This window comes from Pinus tabuliformis, chromosome 8 (assembly GCF_031772625.1).
Source record: "Pinus tabuliformis cultivar Carrire ecotype Pingquan chromosome 8, CPIR1, whole genome shotgun sequence".
NCBI lineage: Eukaryota > Viridiplantae > Streptophyta > Pinopsida > Pinales > Pinaceae > Pinus > Pinus tabuliformis.
The window spans coordinates 423,935,838-423,956,351 of NC_142294.1; the positions used below are offsets into that span (position 1 = coordinate 423,935,838).

The window sequence follows — 20,514 nt, forward strand, 5'->3', positions numbered from 1 at the left end:
TGAAAGGAAAGGAAAACCGCGTGGCTGACGCGCTGAGTCGGAAGGTGCAATGTTTATATGAAATTTCGTCCAGTAAATGGAAGAATCCCTTGCAAGAAATGATAAAAACAGCAGCAGATCAAGATGCCGAATACCAGCAAATAAAACAGCAGATACAACTTTCCAGCAAAGAAAATCAGCAGGGGTATGAAATAGATGAGGATGGAATGCTGCTCTATAAAAAGAGGTTGTATGTACCTAATAAAAATAGTCTTAAAAATCTGATTTTGGACGAGTTTCACATCAGCCACTACGCAGGTCATCCCGGATACCAAAAGATGCTCACTGCACTTCGAAAAGAATACTATTGGCCTGGAATGAAAAAGAATGTAGCTGAATATTTAGCGCGGTGTTTGGAATGTCAGCAGATCAAAGCAGAACACCTACATCCGGCGGGGTTATTGCAACCTTTGCCCATTCCAGAATGGAAATGGGAAACCATATCCATGGATTTCATAACTGGGCTGCCTAGGACAAAGAAGAACAATGATTCTATTATGGTAGTAGTAGACAAATTGAGTAAGGCAGCGCACTTTATACCAGTGCAATCTACCTACAGAGCTGTGCAAATTGCACACATTTTTATGCAGAATGTGTTCAAACTGCATGGGCTCCCGAAGACAATAATATCCGATCGAGATGTAAAATTCACGTCAACCTTTTGGAAAGCATTGTTTACAGAACTGGGTACACAGCTGAATTTCAGTACAGCTTATCATCCCCAGACCGATGGACAGACAGAACGAGTGAATCAAGTAGTAGAGGACATGTTAAGAGCATGCGTAATGCAGAAACCGACACATTGGGAAGAATATTTACATTTGGTTGAATTCGCATATAACAATGGGTATCACACATCAATACAAATGACTCCCTTTGAGGTCTTGTACGGACGAAAATGCCGTACACCCTCAAGTTGGAGTGGCCCTGAGGACAAATTAAGATTGGGGCCAGAAATGCTCAAAGAAATGGAGGACATGGTAAAAAGGGTGCAGACTAATTTAAAGGCTGCTCAAGACCGGCAAAAGAGCTTTGCGGATCGGAAAAGAAGGTTCAAAGAGTACCAGGTCGGCGACCATGTTTACGTAAGAATTCAAGCCAGGAAAAGTACCCTGCAATGGAGCGGTTGCGCCAAACTTGCACCCCGCTATTTTGGACCTTTCCAGGTCTTGGCAAGAGTTGGGCCGGTAGCCTACCAGCTCGCCCTGCCAAGCCACATTAGGATCCACAATGTCTTCCATGTTTCCATGCTTAAAAAATACATTTACGACCCTAAGCATGTGATCAAATGGCAAGATATACGGGTAAGGACTGATTTCAGTTGAACTAATTGAAAATGTATTTTGGAGATAAATGACTGGTACTGTTGATGGTTGCAGGTCGAACCGGAAGGAGAGGTCCTGGTCGAGCCGCTGAGCATTCTCGACCGGAGAGAAGTACAGCTGCGGAAGCGAGTTATTACCCAAGTTAAAGTGCAGTGGCAGCACTATGGGCCTGATGAGGCCACTTGGGAAGATGAAGAGCTTCTTAAGAAAGCTTATCCGGGGCTGTTTGTGAACATCAGACATCGGGACGATGTCCAATCTCAGGAGGGGGAGATGTGATGACCCCGGGAAAATGTAAATATTTAAATTTTACTGTGGTAAAAGACAGAATTAAGAATAACATTGGAAGACTGTTTGTTTTAAAAAAAAGAAAAACCTTAATAGTATTTCTTTCTATTTTATATGTGCATTAAAATATTCTAATAAAGAAATACTTATGATAGTGTTGGCAACTCCCGAGAGGGAATTGGTAAAGAAAGTCAGTTATCAAAACTGCATATAACCACCTTCCCTAACTGAAAAGGTTTCCAGGGAAAAAGGGAAGGGGATGGCAAAATCTGCGCTGTAGGGACAGGCAGAGAGAGAGAGACAAAAAAAAAAAAAGGCAAAACGAAAAGACTAAGTCTGGTAAGGACCAGATAGTCGAGCACGAAGTGCAACCTTGCTGAGGATAGTGATCCGGCAAGAGAAAGCTTGGGGGGAGACTTTGGTCTTGAAGGACGAGTCTCACGGATGGGCGGTTAAACAGATGTGCACAGATTTTGCAGGTGATCTACTAAGGGATTAAGAGCTGGCAGCGGCCAGGTAAGTAAAACTGAAACCCTTAAACCTCTGCAAGTTATCTGTAAGTTATATGAGTTATTTGTTTCCTTGAAAGATACAATTGTTACTTCCTATTGCTGCACTAGAAGGTCTGAAAATGATAGTTATTTGAGCATAGGAAACTGTATTCTTGTACCCTGTATAGGGGCAAGGGATAAGAAACAGTGCTGGACAGAAACCTGAACGGTTGAAGTTTACAGTCTCACTGTCAACGCAACAGGAATGAAGACAAGACTATAACACCGGCCGTAAACAGAGTTATTAGTGAAACTGTTCCCTGAGTAGTTTAGAAGAGAGTCTTTGTCAGAATTAAAGAAAACTACAGATATTAACACAGTGGAACGGAACGATAATGACAATAACTCAAGCTTATTACATGGAAAAGATAGTATTCTCCCGAGATTTATATCGAGCTCAGGATACAAGATAGATCTAGAAAGGGGTATGGCAATCTGTGGCTGCATGATAGGGAAACCGAGATCAGTTGCTTAACTAGAAAATAAAGAAAAAACATAACCCTTAGAGCCGGGTAAACTCCTGTGGTACAGAACAATTCCACAATAATATTGTGAATAAAGAATAATTAAATATGTAGTGAACATCTGAAGTACGACAACACACTCCTGCAATCCGCAATCTCATGGAACAGGAATCGGAACTATATGCAAGTCATTATCTAAGCAAATCTTTAAAATAAACCGAGCAGCAATTAGACTATTAATCAAGGAATTATTTTAAAAACAAACATCGATATAAAACGAGCTATGGAGCCGAGAAACCAACCGGGCCCGTTGGCATGAGCAAAAAACGATCAGTCTACTCACTTATACAAAGTAAGCATAGGGTCGGAAACGACCGAGACTATTTTACTCTACCCCGTGGAGCAGCCATAAAATAATCTTACAAGAAAAAACGTAATGAGAGTTCTTGCCGAACGAGTACATATAAATAAACATGAACCTCTACCAAATACAAGAAGAATAAACAATACGATTACCGAACAGTGAGCTCTATTGCAAATTTGTGCAGTATTCGGGTCGACAGAACCCATAACAATTCTTTAAAAAACTCACAACCCAACATGGAAATAAAGACAGAGATTTAATGTCATAATAGGTAACGGCTGCAAGGCTGTAACAATCCGATTACCAGAAATCAAAATGGGTCTGGAACCCAACGACTGTAACCAATAGTGTTGCGTTCGGAATTATCCCAAAAGATACATATTCAATATAACAGTTCAAATCTACAACTATTTAAAGATGCGATTACAGTTCCTATAATCTAGTAAATCTTTCCAACCCAGAAAACACTGGAAGCGTTAGGGTTTCGCCGGAACCCATATCTTGTAAACAGAGAAGACACGAAGCAGGTCAGTGGAGAGCCTCCCGTCGCCATCTGCGACCAACCATGGTAAGAGTAAGGTTGGGCTATGGACAGGCACAAGGGAGACCCTCTGCCGGCAGATATAAGACCAAAAACGAGGAGAAAAACATTAACCCAGATCTAAATACCATGCAAAACTGGGAAGGGTCGCACTTGGTGGATAGTCGGTACAACATAGCCTTTGAAAGAGGCCCTCCTTGCCCTGAATCGAACCCGGAAGCGGGACAGCTGCATTCATACATCAACACGGCAGAGGATAACCATTAGCACTGCTCACCTAAGGGAGAAATCATGAAAGAACCGAGAACGATAAACCCAAAAGGAACAAAACTCATATGTTAACGACTGTAGCCTTACCTCCAGAATTCTTCTACAAATGTATATAATGCACAGGATGGACGCTTGGCGAAGAGGATGTTCGCTCGGCGCAAGGAGAGCTTCAATCAATCCTCTGGCTGTGGCGAGGTGGAGCGGAGGACAGTAGGGTCGCCGAGCCTTGCAGAAACTCGAAGAATCGAGAAGAGAAATGACAATATAGTATCAATCCCCGGAAGTGGAGTCAGGGGGCATCACCACCCTTGGATCCACACTGGATCATCCTCACCGTTGAATGAGGCGGTAAAATTTAGGCGGAAACTTTTAACACCAGACCACACCCCCTTCACGTGATCAGGCCGGCGGAAATAAATGCCGCGTCCATATGTTCACTGCTGATAATGCCAGCGATGCTGCCGGTCAGAGCTGCCTCGGGTTGCTATTCCGGCAACACTTAGGATATATACGGTGGGCCTCATATACGGGGTTGGAGCGGAATATAAATTAAACGAATATTCCACACATGACCTTTATCGGTCCATGGTAAATGTATTCCATATTAATCCATGGTAAATGTAAACCATATCAGCAAATGGTAATGTATCTTATCGTAATTTTTTTTTTTTATATTATTGTGTCCGGGTATGTGACATAGACACTTTAATAATGCAATATAAAATTTAATACTAAAAATAGTAAATATTAAATAAAGTACCACGAAGTTTGACTATTTAATTGTCCTAGAAGCTTCTTCATTAATCTTATTATATTGATTGTATCGCTTTTATTATCATATGGTGTACTTGTTAAATTTGGAAAAATTATTTTCCCCCAATTTGTATCATTCTAACTTATTTTATTGGTTGGTGTAAATATTCAATCATAAATAGTAAAATCGGTGTGAATGTTCAATTATAACTAGTAAAGTCATTTATAATTTTTAATTAAAACCACTTTTTGCATATATAAGTATAGTTGTGTCCAAGATGTGGGTTGATTATAAAATTGTGCGGCGAACATATTCATGACGCATTTGACGATGTCATGGTACCATCCCTACAACTTTATGAATGCTACTTGTATTTTTTTAATATTTTTGATTTATTTCAAATAGAATGTAGTTTTATTATTTTATAATTGGCAGTACATTTTATAATTTCATGGTGTATTGAGTGTTGTATTTTATATTTTACTGGATTTACATAAGACTAATAATAAAAAATAAATAATATTTTATAAATTTTGGTAAAATGTAAATTTAAAAACATTTAAAAAAAATAATTTTCATCAATTTTTTGCTTCACAATGAATGTGAATTTTGAATTGGAATGAATTCGAAATTACAATTGAAATTCCACACGTGTTTGAGATGCTCTTGTTGGAAAATGATCGTACTCATATAGACGTTGATTTATTATTTGTACGTCATAGTAAGAATGATCTAGTTTTGCTTGGGTGTTGATTTATTATTTGTACGTCATAGTAAGAGTGATCCAGTTTTGCTTGGGTTGGTTCAGCTCGAAAATTATATTGCTCATAATGACACCCAGGGAAAAATTGTGGAAATTTTCAAAGTGGCAAAAAACATAATGTATCACGTGGGAATGGAGTGCAAGAAATATGCATGTGTATTAGTAGATTTAATGCAAGCCATGGAATCAGTTCGGTTAAAGGTCTTGAATTAAAATATTTGTTGTTTCCATAAGTTCTACTTTGGAGGCAACATTCTAGAAGAAGTTGCGGATTACAAATGCCTAGGAATTGACTTCAACAAAAATCTACGGTGGTATGGTTGTAGAAAGAAAAGAACATTGGGGGGTTGGAAAGCATTTTATTCTTTTCCAAATAGGTGTAGAGAGGTAGAGTTATTTGATTGGAAAACTACTCAAATTCTTTTTGGGCTTCTAGTGATTCTGATGATTCTCTATGGTTGTGAACTATGAGCCAGTACATACAACATGCAGTGGAAATAAATTGAGAAAATTCAGAAGCCTTTGATTACAAACAAATTCAAGATTAAAAATGTAGTTCCTTATGCTATCTTGTTAAGTGAAATAGGGTTTGCTCCTATTGAAGAAATTGTTATGGTGTGAGTCATAAGGTATTTAAAAAAAATGAGCAAATGGAAGAGGATAGATGGGCTAAGGTTATCTTTAATGACATATTGTGCAACATAAAAAAGACTTGGATGCAACAAAATAACAAATGGTTTAGTAAATGGGGTATTTGCTTGAACATGTGTCCCATAAACAGGGAAAGATATGCAGATATGTTGACAACTAGCTCTTGGGATAACTATTTAGCGAGTGGTTTGCCGAGAAGTTGAGAGCATTTATTGTGAGGCTTCACAGAAAAATGTTGAATACATCAAGCAGATGAAGAAACAATCCGTCCCATAGTCTATCTTTAGCCATGTCCCATATGATATCTTTAGCCTCGTGGAGGTTAAAAGAATTTTATTTCTTTATTTCTTTCACATTTCATTTGGCTAGTTTTGAGATAATAGTGTTTGTCATGGATTCATCGTAAATAAAATGATTCGATTAAAAATTAGATTATAGCACTGCATCATATTTGCCGATTGCAGTGCGTAAATTCATTTCGACATTATGAATGGCTAACATTTTGATTATTTTTTATTGAGAGATTTTGATTTCATTAAAATAACAAAGTATTTATTTTGTAAATAATTGAATAACCCAAATTTAAAAGCATTTGATAAGTGTGAAATTTATTTACTCTAGTAATTTTAGTAATAAATTAACAACAACACTCTTCAAAAATAGTAGCAAGCTATGTTTTTTTTTTTCTTCGTAAATATTAATTCTATTAAAAAAGAGAAAAATATGTACATGGAGGTCGAGACCTCAGAGGGGGCAGAGGCCAGCCCTCAGCCAAAGATTCTGAGACATACATATCCTACTATCTACCATTTCCGGATTACAGACTTCAAAAACTTGATTTGTTAGACAGTGACCCACTAAAAAATAATTCTGTTCTGAGTCTAACATGACATAGCTATCGTCGTCAGAGGCTTTTCTAAGACGCATGCTATCATGCCCGTCATGAACAAAAGAGGCAAAACAAAACTCATCAAACCCAGAGTTGTTGCTGCAAACTAAGAACCGGTTGGCTAGCGCCAAAAACTTAAACAAGAACTGAAACCAGACACAGGACCAGAGACCTAGAAACAAAGACACATAGCGAAAAATAAACAGAGCGAAGGCAAGAATGCCACCCATCGGTGATGAACCAGCCTTAATCTACATGTTGCGGAGAGTCGGGCATGTCCTTGTCCACCTGGCTGGACGAAGCAACCCAGGTGACGAAACCATTGTCTTCAATTCCTTCGATGCCACCTTCTGGAGGAGTTACCAGGTTGAGAATGCTGCCTGCACAATGAGTCGGTCCACAGACAAGAATCTCGTGTTGTGTTGAATCGGCCGGATGCAGAGGCGCTTCAGAAACAGGGGTGTCATCCTGCATGTTGTCTGCATTAAACACCACCCCAACCATCTCCCCCTGAAGGACGCTGTCTTCCTGAGATTGAGAGGTGGTGGTGTGGGCTGAGCTGTTGGGATTGTCCTCTTCCTCAGCAAGAATAACTGTGATACTAGCAGACAAAACTGGCCTGTTGAGCCTGCTATGGAAGGTGAACCGGGTAGTTTGAAAGGAATTGTGCGGGAGAGGCCCAGCGTGACCAGAGGGCGGTGAGGATGGGGAGGCCGAAGTAATGGGGATGACATTCTGAGGAGCAGACCGAGAGGTTCTGCCTCTGTTACCGGTGTTACCTCCTCGGCGAGAGACTCCTCGACGGCGAGGCATTCTCAGAATGACAGACCAGCTGAGAAAGGGAAGATGGCGGAGCTGACGGGAGAGAGACTGAGCACAGAGGAACCCAACAATACCAAATAACCAGGCGAGCTTCCAAACAATCTGAGCCAGGCAGGGGTGCGGGAAGAACAACAGGCGGAGGTGAAAAGAACCAGGAGCAATGGCGTGAACCAAATATCGAGCCATACATAAAACCTTGAGCATGAACTCTCGAACCAGGCGCACATTAATGCCAATCTGTGCGACCAACATTCCGTCCAGCAGCCGATTAAATGCGCATGCCATGGAGATCATCCGCCAGCCAGGTGCAGGGCCAGCTGCCTGCCTTGTGCGAACCCTCATAAATGTTGTTTATTAACACCCGCATCTGGGTAGTAGCAAGCTATGTTTATACACACGGTCCATGTCCATTAAATGACCATTCTTACTAATAATTAACACTAAATTATATGAAAATAAAAACATATATAAATTCAACTCATTTTCTTACAAATAGTTTTGTTTAAATAATAATGTTAATATAACCCAAATTAGATAATAGTGAGTTATGATTATTCACATTAAGAATGATTAACAAAAGATTACTATCCTCAATAGGTTTGACCATTACATTTTGGGAAAACAAAAATATAAGAACTCATTTATGATAAATATAATATATCTTCGAAATTTATGCAAAAACCAAAATGTCTCAATAAAAAGGTAAATATATTATTTTTACTCGGAAAAAACACTGAACTTTAACGTGATAGGTGTGGTGGGATTGAATGTCGCAATAAAAATCTTCTTCCACCAGAATTATTGGGATATGGTAACAGGCAATAAGGATGATGTGTCATGTGTATAAAGCTTTCGTGACTGGACAAACTTTCGTGACTGGACTTTTGAAACGGAGTTGTCTATAACGCGACTTTTTGAAAGCCTTTCCGGCGGATTTTTCCGGTCGAAATGCGGCAAAAATTATTGGAATCGCAAGTTTGATAGCTAGTTTCTGCACAATGAAAGCGTCCCAGGGGTTTTTCAGGGTGCTGAATCCAAATATGCAGTTAAAAAACCAATGCAAGAAATCAAATTTGATGATGTCGATCATCGTGTATAATAAAGCTTTTGTGACTGGACAAAGCTTTCGTGACTAGACTTTTGAAAGACGCATGCAATTTGTTTGACTGTCACGACGCATATCTGTTTGACTGTCAGGAATCATGTAATATGTTCGACTGTCACTTTTTGCATATCTCTACCATACATATACTGCTCTTCCATCCACGGATATATTTTTTAACAAAATTTTATTGCGAGGATGAATTAGTGGAGGTTATAAATTAAGTTGTAATTTTTTCTTTTTTGAAAAAAAGTTGTACAATACGATTTAATGAGGAAAGTACATTTGCCATCATTACAAAATAAGAAGTGAACCAATAATGTTTCAGATAAATCAATTTAAATATTGTTTAAAAAATAATAAAATTTAGTTGATAATGTTTTAACTTTATATAAGTTTCAAATATTTTTGGTCAAAAAGAAACTAATATATGATCAATGTAAAATTAAACACAATATATCTTGCCTTGGGGCAGATATAACAAGGCCGCATAGCTAGCGTTTCTCTGCCACTTAGTTCAATTATTGAATTTTGAAATGTATGAACTCACTATTGTATTTGAACAAGGGCTACTTTGTAGATATTCTTTCTTATTTTAAGTACCCACATCCACACCAAATTACTAGCAGGTGTTATAGACTTCAAAGATCTTTCTGTTTATTTATGATATAAGTAGGATAAAAAAAGTTCAATAATCTTGATAAGCGTAATTATGCGTGCAACGACTACCACAATGCTCTTCCTATCATGGATGATGGAGACCTTGAAAATCAATTAGAAGTTGTTGAATATGTTGAAGATATATATAACTTCTACTTGAAGATTGAGGTGTGTCTCTCTGTCAATTACTGCAGTTTTTTGGGAATGTTAAGGTAAATTTTTTTTTTGAAGTAAAAGTTTGTAGCACCATATGTCCATACCATTAGTTGCATACCTCCAGATTATATGACAAGGTAGGTTGAAATCAATGAGAAAATGAGGGCAATCTTGATTGATTGGCTGATAGAGGTAAAAATCTATTCCTGTGCTACTTTCATTTGTTGTCAAACTTGTATCTACAAGACATTTATATTGGCTATTTCTTAGGCTTGATATTGAAATCTTAAATTGACATAGAACATTTCACTTTGGGATTCTTAGTGCATTGTAAATTGTTTGGATAGGCTTTCATAAATGAATCAAAAAGTTGAAGACACCAATCTATATTATTTGGAAAATTGGCTTTGTAGTACAATTTAAAGTAAGCGTAATTAAAATTATTTAAATAATTCACCAAAGTTATTTTTAATTATTTTTTGATGTTTTAAATTTTCATCTATTATTATTTTTTTAAGCTTTATCCACGATATTAAATTTGTATGATTATAATTTTTTTTAATGTTTTAAATTTCCATCTATTATTATTTTTTTAAGCTTTATATACGATATTAAATTTGTATCATTTATTAATATTTTAATTATATTTATTCTTATTTAAACTAAGCAATAATACAAATTTAATATCATGGATAAAGCTTAAAAAATTAATAATATATGGAAATTTAAAACATAAGAAAATTGTGAATACTTCTAATTGCTTTCACTTTAAAAAATCAAAACAATAATAATGTGGATTCAAAAATATGATACACTTAATACTTTAATTTATTTTATTTAATTATTTTAGATTAAAAATTATAATAAATATATTAAATTAGACAACATTATAAATAAATTATTTTAATAATTTTTATATTATCTAAAAGTTCAAAGGCTCTTCAATTTACATATTAATTAGAAACTCATTTTGCAAATAAATTAGAAATGTCGTATTTAAATTTACGCTATTTCATGTTATAAAGATATGAAATATCTATCTTTATGAAACCAGGATACCAAACTAAGAAAAGCACCATATGATATTACACTGTTAGGTAACATAAATTTATTTACATAAATAATTTCTCAAATAAACATTTTACATACTTGATCATAAATACAAAAATAAATGTATTAACAAATTGGTCGTCAGTAGTAAATATTATTGCTTAGTTTAAATAAGAATAAATATAATTAAAGTATTAATAATTTTGTTATTAAAATTGTTTAAAAATCATAATGACACATCATTATTAGGCCAGGAATAATAATAATAATATCTTTTTCCATTATTTTTCTATTTATATCATTATAATGTTTTAAGCTATATTTTAACCAACTTCTCTATATTAATATTTCATTTTAATTTTTGTAATATCAATATAATATTTTAATGTAAGTACCATTTATTTCGATTTGTACAGACTTTTGTGTAAGGTTTATGCAAGTAATTTAATCTTCAACTTGTGCTACCGTAATATCCAACTGGTGACAATAAGGTGTCTTTGATTTACTTGTGTAGGATGGAAATAATCCATTATAGAATGATCGAATTTGTTGTGACATCATTTAACAAATTGGTCAAAACATTGAAGTGACACCAATATTTTATTGTAAGTTATATTGTAATTATTGTTTTTTATTAATTATATTGTAATTATTGTTTTTTATTAATTATATTAGTACAATAAAAGATTTTATGGTACAATAAATTATAGATTTTGTGGTATAATGTAATCATTGTAAAAAATAAGAAGTGTATCAATTAAAATTGAAATAAAATATTGAAAAAAAAAATTCAAAAATAAATATTAAATAAAATCATTTAATTTTTGGTAAATTTAAAATTAATGTTAACATTAATATTTTTTGAATACGTTATTACCCTGCCATAGCAGAGAATAATAAGAATCGTTCATTAAAATAAATTTTAACTTAATAAGAATCGTTCATTAAAATAAATTTTAACTTTTAGATTTCATCAATCCTGCACTTGGCTAGAAACTTTGGAGCCTTCCATGTTCCATGACTTATCATTTATTTCATTCAAGGTCAATTTACCTTATGTAAATTTATTTGGATGAGAACTTGTTTCAAAATGTGAGAAAAAGTTTTACCAAAATCTACAGTGGGAAATCAAACCAAGAAAACATTATTTAAATTAACATAAGGTGAGTGAATAGTTATGTTTTAGGAGATACTAATGTGGTAATAAATTGCATTAAATGTTGTTTACTTATGAGTTTTTATGTAATTATTTTAGGACTAATTTTTGTTTAATTAATGCAAAAAACTAATTGTAAAATGATTAAATATTTTAGCAAATAATTTAGAGTTTTATTTTCATTTTAATTATGTAGATAGTTACAAAAAACAATTATTAAGTGTTTTGTATATAAAACTTTGATTTCTCATTAGAGAGGGGGTTGGCTGGCTTTGGAGGATAAGGAGAATTATGTTACTATAGTTCCTACACACTTGTTGTGTGAACCAGATTCTTGAAATCTATAAGTTATTCAAGCTATTGTGATATATACTATTTTCTTTTTGTTTTGTGGAGTTTTATGTTTTATGTTTTTGTTATAGAATGGTTTAAACAAGCTATCTTGAGTAGATGATAAATGATTCTATAGTTACTTGGTTTGTTTTACCTCCTTATATATACTATCTCAAAGATTTAAATGGAGATGTTTGACTGATTGTATAATTAATTTATTAATGCATGACATTAATGGGTTTATTTGCAGATTTCATGCCAAATATATTTTCATACTAGAGATTGTGTTTATATCTTGTTGTTTGTTAAAGGTATTATAGTTGATTTGATCAACATCATTTCTTTACAACTATTACTTGGATTCTTTGCCTTTCAATATATACTATCTAAGGCATTTGATTCAAGATATTTACTTAATTTGTTGTAGGTAGGAATATAACAATACATGATATTGGATTATTTCATCACACTGGTTATGGTAAATATAATTTATTACCAATGATATTTGTGCTTTATTTTTACTTTGTTTTTTATTTCATTTTAATTATGTTATGCTATTTTCCTTTGTTAGTTCATACTATTTATCTTAATTGCATGCATTAAGTTACATTAGGTTCATGAATAACATATTTTATATAAGTCTTACTTATTAACAAAGATTAACCACTCATCTTTTTAAAAATCACTTTCTTATGAATAGTTTGGCCATACCTATTTACTAACTAGAAAATATATTTTAAAATATTAAATACAAGAAATACCCCCTGTTGATAGAGAGGGCTAGTCTATATCCTAAGGCAAGACGATCCTTAGATCCTCAATGGATTTCCTTTAAGTTGTCCTTTTAAGTTGTTCTTTGTCACCATAATAATTTAGAAGCCAACAGATGCCTAATGAACCCCTATACCTTTTTTCAAAACCTTATGGTAAATCTATTACATAGCTATCTACAACTGAAGAGTTTTCTTTGAATTTTTCTTTCTTGGAATGTTTAGAAACCAATTCATCCAATTTATTTGTACCAATCCAATCCACCTTCACCATAATTAAATTGGATCATTGAGCCATCTGAATCTCTTATAGTATAATCATAATATTCCTTCAGTCACTCAAGATTCTTTATGATACATCACTATAGGTAACTACTTTTGGATGTTTCAGTGGCAGTGTCAACAAGCCCCTCATGGTCTGCCATACAGTGAAAATAATATTCTTGAGGACAAAGACCTGTCAAAAACTAATAGCTAATAAAACCATCAACACAATATCAATTATCCCAAGGGGGAAATATGGAAAAGTTTTACGAAAACCATACGAGGAACATGCTTCCCTTCCAACCCTTGTTGCCCAAGTAATGAAGATATTTGGGTAAACTTCACCAAACCTCCTTTTTCTCTAGTCACCGTCATCAGAGAGATACATTTGCCTGGAAATGGCTTTAATAATCCTTTTGGAAACAAATTGTTGTTCGCATTAGACTTTATGTGATTTAGGGCACTGGACATAAGCCTGTCCAACCTAGAATATGCAACTACATCCTTGGTTTTTAGAACTCTTTTAGACTCTTCTTCAATACACATCACATCTATGTCAACTCTATCTCAGCTAAGGAATTGTAGATGAACTTTGTCTTCAATATTTTCACTCTTCTCTAATTTCCTTTCTTGTCATCCTCTGCTTGAGGCACGAGAAGGAGATCAATCACTCCACAAGTAAACGCATGCATCTACAAGTATCTAGTGAATAGGTGATTGAAAATTAACAATAAATGTAGGATTATTGTTAACCTACTTTCCAGTCCAAAAAGGTTCTAGTTTCAATATGTTAGAGGAAGTGAAAACAAGTGCATACCTATTTTAACGACACCCAATTTGGACATGATCTTCCACATTGAACAACAAGAGCTGCATTTGAAACACAAGCAGTCTAGACTAGATTTTAATATTATTCATTTCTAAAAAATACATCCCTCTTAGTAATGAGTGAAACACTCATAATGTGATCCTGAATCAAACCTTGAATTGTATCACCACTTGTTGGCACAATGTACCGCTCATTGGAATTTGCAATGTTGTATGCTTCTGCTTTGGGGAATTTCATCTTGTGGAAAGTGCACATTCATTTCATCTCCATCAAATCATACATTGTAAGTGATACAATTAACGTACCATCATATCAAACTATGGCATAGGGAATTTGAATAATGCACGAATTTGACCTACGATGTGCTGAATAGAGTATTGCATTGTGGCACAGGGGATGTAAGTAGTGCGGCACAAAAAAGTTTATTAGCATAGTGTAAATGAATTGAGTATCTTGGTAGCGCAATTCTTAACTTGTGGACTATTACGATCAATTGTGTTGATGTTGTGGCACATCCTCTTCCAATTGACTCCGCTCTTCTTCACGATCATTTATTTCCTTAGTGCACAACACATCTTCATTTCTCATCTCACACATGGCCTCATGTTATCCATTTAAGTGATTCTGATCTCATACCTTGAAAAAAAACCCCATCAAAGGCGAAATGGTTAACAAATTGTATGTTTCTCTAGATGATCCAATCATAAGCCACTCCCTATAATTTAATTGCATTTGTTTTCCTATGATGGAGCTTTTAGGGATGCACATATGATTCCTTCCAACCATAGCCAATACAAAGGATACTTTTCTTTAGAATGAATAACATGACATATATTGAGATTATTACCATGAACTGATGTAGTGACCAGCAGAGTAACACTCGGGTCAAAGAATAATGCAAAGATGGGACTCTCATGGGCTCTAAATTTAGTGATAACATCTCTTATTACAAAATCCTTCACAACTATCGTTCCTACACAATTTGTATCACCTACCTATCCAAAGGAATTGTTCATGTTTCATTTATGGGACTTACCAACCATTATTCAATTCCATTTTACCAAACTTAAAACAGAGCACCTCGTGTCACCTAATGAACCTGAAGCATGGTTTGAAACCTCTGTAGTATGTTCAACATCAATATCCACATTTTGTTCCTACTCCCTCTTATTTTCATTTGTTTGGCTTGCTTCTTTGTCTTCACTACACGGAGTCCACAAAACAAGTGGAGGTGGATGGCCAACCAATCTAGATAAAATAATTGATTACCCATTAACTATTTTTTTTGTAGGCATCAAGTTATTTCTATGTCCCAATGCGATAATTTTTCAAAAAAAAATCATATTGAGACAACTTTGCCATATCTTTACATATATTATCATCATGATAAACTACAAATTAGATGCTTCCTCCAGTCATGAACAAAAAAAATCTCATTCTGCCATTGAATAAAAACTATTATTGGAAAAACAATAAGGGTGGCTTTGACTTGAGGTAGTACTTTGGAATCACTACTAGATTCTCCCACAATATCTTGCATAATACTTATTTTATCAACAAGATATTTTCCTAATCGAGGGGCATGACTAGTTATAAAAAAGGAAATTTCTTGTATTGTCTTACCCATCCCCATTTAATATGAAAGAATAACACCATTAAATTTAGATTCCTCTTGTTTTAAACTCTAAGTAAACCACTCCTTTTGGAAAAGAAGCAATGGCATCAATAACTTAGGAGATGGTTCCTCGATTCCCATAAGACCTTTCTTTTGAAGAAATATATCTAAGTCAATCTATCCATCATCCTCCCAAGGCTTCTTCTACACAACATTAGTTCATAAAAATTCCATAAATATGTAGATAGGTCTGATGCAAGGTTTATAGGCACATCTTATCAATGGTAGGATTCTTAGTAGAAGATAGTGTTCCTTTTGTCAATAGATCGAAACAACCAGTTGGATCTTTTGAATCAATTATTAGAAATATTCATTTTCCTTATGTTAACAGTGCTAGATGTCGCCAACAGTAAGGGGGTCTCCCCGATATGAAGTCGCAATTAGACCTCACATTGTTTGGAACAAGATCCCCAACTTGAAAGTATGGATGGTTTCCATTATCTTAAAGATCTTCCTTGGATGCAACAAAAAAGACCAGAGAAACACATGTACTTTCAATATAAACGAGTAAGTTAGCCTTGTGATGTATTCACTTGCAAAATATATAATGGTTCTTTCATGGAAAGGAAAAGAAGGTGAGTCTTTAAGAGAAAAGTAATAGTAATATCCTAACAAAGACATATGCATACATCTAAAAGAATCATTAGTAATCTTGTGAAAGAGTTCACAAATAAATAACGGTCATGAAATCAAAAGAGACAAATGATTCAATGATGCATAGTAAGGCCATCAGAATAGTTCATTTTCATTAGTATGTGTTCACATAAACATACACTGCAAACAATAAAAGAATAGTCTCATAATCATTCAAGACATATGCATGAAAAGTGTGTCAGCTCCAAGGGCTTCAAATTATTGATCGAAATTTCCAACATACACCATTACAATGATACAACACTGGTTCCAATAGTGAAACATTAAGAAATTACTTACTTCTCAAAATCCTAATCTTCTCTCCAACGCCTAGCTTGAGAAGCCAAGGTGAAAAGTCCTTTGCTCGAGTTATTAGGGTGTATATATAAAAAATGAGGTGAATCTCCACCTCCCTTGTGACTCTTGAGCTTCCATGTGACTTTTCAAACTCCTATGAGACCTTTGGACTTCTACATGACGTTTCACATTCTATGATTGACCTTGGGACTTCCACATGCTTTACATTTTCCCATTTTTAAAATTACATAATTTCATCGACAAATGATGTGGCAAAATATAATGACATATGAGACTCTTGAGGTGACACTTGGACAAGCCATGACTTGGAACTAATGACATGGAAATTCATAGTGATATGTCAATGTCAAACTTTCCTTGCTGCCATATTTGTATCTTCATGATAGGTTTTTCAAGCAATTAATCTTCATCCTCCAAGAGGTTGGGATGATGTGGAGCTATCCATGTATTCTTGGCCTTCCTTCTTTTGTCGTGGTCCATGTCCCTCCATCTTATTTCTTGATGATCTCCTTGTATCTTCAGCTTCTCAAATGTCTTCTTACATGCTATCCTTGGCATCCTCCTTGAGCATCATCCCGTCATGACAAGATAACAACACTTGTAGATGGAACAAGACGAAATCAGTCCAAATATCTCCTAATGTATCTTGTCCTTCATGCATCACACTGATTGATCAAGGACAAAGTGAAAGATTTAGGAGGAGGATCAAGGATTACACAATGTGTAGTCCCAGAGGGAAGTGATGAGGGTTTGGTGACTGTGACTATGCAATGCAAAATGGTTGACGGACTAGAAGGCAATAATGTGTAGTTGAGGGATTCAGTGATGTAGTGAGGCAGGCTTTCTCACTGTGATGGCATAGTTCACAGTTATGAAAAGACTGAGCCAGGCGATTGCATAGTTGCGCAAGTCAATGACTGAGATAGGATTGATTATTGACTGAAACTGCACAGTGCATAGTGTAACACTGATTAGGACAAGGGTTGCACATTTTTCAAGTGCAAAAGGTAGAGACTAAGCATTGGGATTGTGCAATGTGCATTCCTTAGAGGCAGTGACTGTGCAGTGTGCAGTTCCAGGAGGTAAGGATGGCTTACTAGGAATTGAAACTACACAGTGCACAGTTTAGGAAGGCGAGATGATGAGTGGTTGGTCTGGTAAGTCGCGAAGAAAGGAACACTTCAGAAATTAACTAAGTCTGGGATCAATGAGTCGAAAGATGAAACCAGAACATGTAACAAGGCTTGAGCATGATCACACACTTACAAAAAATCAAAAACATGCCAATATAACACTTAACACCCAAAATCAACATGCATCCATTGAAAAGATAGAAAAATGACACTTACCTCCACGTGTAACACTTAAGATACACTTTGCGACACAAGTGATCATTGCAACAAGAAAGTGCATAGTACTTAGGGAATGAGTCTAATTCATATCTCAGTGATAGATAGGACCCATTAATACAACAAAAATCACCAAATATGCCTCTTAAGGATGCATTAAAACTCCCTTTCACAAAGTGCGACACTTCCCTTACCAAAAAACGACACTTGAAATTTCTTCACAAAGGGACCTAGAAACTTGGAAAACAAGCATGGAATGTGTTTTATTACCATAAATGATAGTTCACATGGTTAAAGAGAGGCTCCAAAGCTTGAATATAGGCCAAAATTTGGAGGTTGTTGTAGCAACGACAACATTTGGCGACACACTGGTAGAACTCCAACTTTTATGTTCTGGTCTAGCTTTAAGCACATGGTCTAGTCCTTCAGGAAGTATTGATTCATTGTATGGATTACTTTGGCTTCCCCATTTTGACCTTGTTATATATGTAGTCTCTCTTATTAATTCTCTCAGTAAACCCATTCACAAATATTACCGTATCGCAATTGTTTCGATTCTGGAGAAGGGTAGTATGTAGTCGCGAGTTTAAGATGATGAGAGTTTTAGATTCACCTTTGATGTTTCTCCGCTGCTAGTAGGCCAGTTTAGTACACCGGTGGAGTCACTACAGGAACTCAAGCATTTCTTCACTTCCAGCATGCTTGTTCAATACCCTGATGAAGTTGCTTGCTTCACCTCTCTATGCAGTAAGACTTTGTCTTCTTTCACCCGTTGTTTTATTCAATATTCTCATTGGAATTTTATCAATGTTTATATCGCTAAAGGTGGAAGAGGGATCTCGACTTATTAAGTCAACAAGAGAGGTTGTTCCTTCGGAGACTGTTATATACCTCTGCAATTAATATGCTCGATGTTAGTTTTCCCCTTTTCCCTTCTCTACTTGATTGGATTGAAATATGAAACACCGCTCAATTACAATACCAAGTCATGGAATGAATATCTTAAAATAGATGCGGGTATCATGGTTCTACACAAAGTTTTTGTTCGAATGGATCATATTTTCCATTGAGACATCATTAACCTTAAAGATATTTGACCAAGACAAACAAAATGGATTGAAAGTTAACCAAGTGTTGTTATATGTCACAAATCCCTTTTAAACTTTTTCCACATCCGTTGGAACTAGACGAAACACTTTCACACTAAGGTTTTATTCACAGGGCCAACAAAAAAAAGATGATGGAAAGGACACAACATGACATGAATGAAGAAACAAACAAAATGAAAAAGGAAGAAATATGTACACGAGTAGGGACACAACCCTAGGCTTGTATTGGAAATAACACTTGAGATCTTGGCCATTTACAGTAAGAGAGTCCATCTTCCCATCTAGGGATTGAGATCTAGGGATTGGAATTTAGTGTGTTTACCTTTCTCTTCGTGGGCTTTATCCCACTTTAATACTAGGTCTCTCACAATAAACTCCTTATGCCCCGCATACTTCTTGTTAAACCAACACTTGGTACAACTCTGATGGATAATACAATTTTCTTCTTCTTTCTTTGCCTTTCATCCTCTAGCACCAAAAGAGTGTCTAACCTGCTTTGAACAACAAGACAAAATTTAGCTCGATATTCTTGAGAAAGTTGAAGGGTGGGGAGGTATATGTTTGGAGGAAGGATAACTTATTTTCCATTTACAAGGAAGTAAGGTAAAGTCTGCAAAGAGGGCTTTGGTGTGACACAGTCAACCCATAACGAATTCACGAATGCATTATGCTAGTTGCTTTGATCAAAGTAAATGATTTTCTTGATGATGTGAATCAAATTCTTGTTGGTAGACTCAACTAAACCATTTCCCTAAGGGTATTAATTAGATGAGTTCTTTAAAACAATACCATTTTATAATGCAAAATTTAAAGTTTTAGCAATGAAAAAGAAGTTGCATTATAAAAAATAAGTGATGTAGGAACGCCAAACCTGATGATCATATTCTTCTTAAGTTGATGACTTCCTTCTCATTCACTTGTTTCAATGGAATTGCTTCAGTCCACTGAGTTAAATAATTTGTAGCGGTCAAACTATATTGGTGTTGATTTGATGAATGTGGAAAAATTTCACCAATAACATCCAATCCCCATTGTTGAAAAGGTTCCTCAAGGACAATGAGCTACAATGGGGTGAATGACTTTCTATAGCGACCAACACATATTTGACAAATGAAACACTTATGGGTGTAGGCGTGTGCATCCTTGAATAATGCGGGCCAATAATAACCAACCCATTTAAATTTATGTGCAGTAGTATCACTTGTGTAGTGTCCACCAACTGACCCATCGTGTAAGAATCTTAATACCCTTTCTGATTCTTATGCTTCTATACATCTGAGCAAGACACCATTCTGATGCTTCTAGAAAATCACACCATGTACAAGCTCATATGATAAGGTTTATAATATCCCTATATTGCTTCACAGATAAATGGGAGGGGAAGGTACC

At 35.2% G+C, this 20,514-nt stretch overlaps 1 pseudogene; it reads right to left on the bottom strand.

Annotated features, from left to right (window-relative positions):
• Positions 1-20,514, bottom strand: part of LOC149235858 (DNA-directed RNA polymerase I subunit 1-like) — an 86,101-nt pseudogene that overhangs the window by 8,625 nt on the left and 56,962 nt on the right.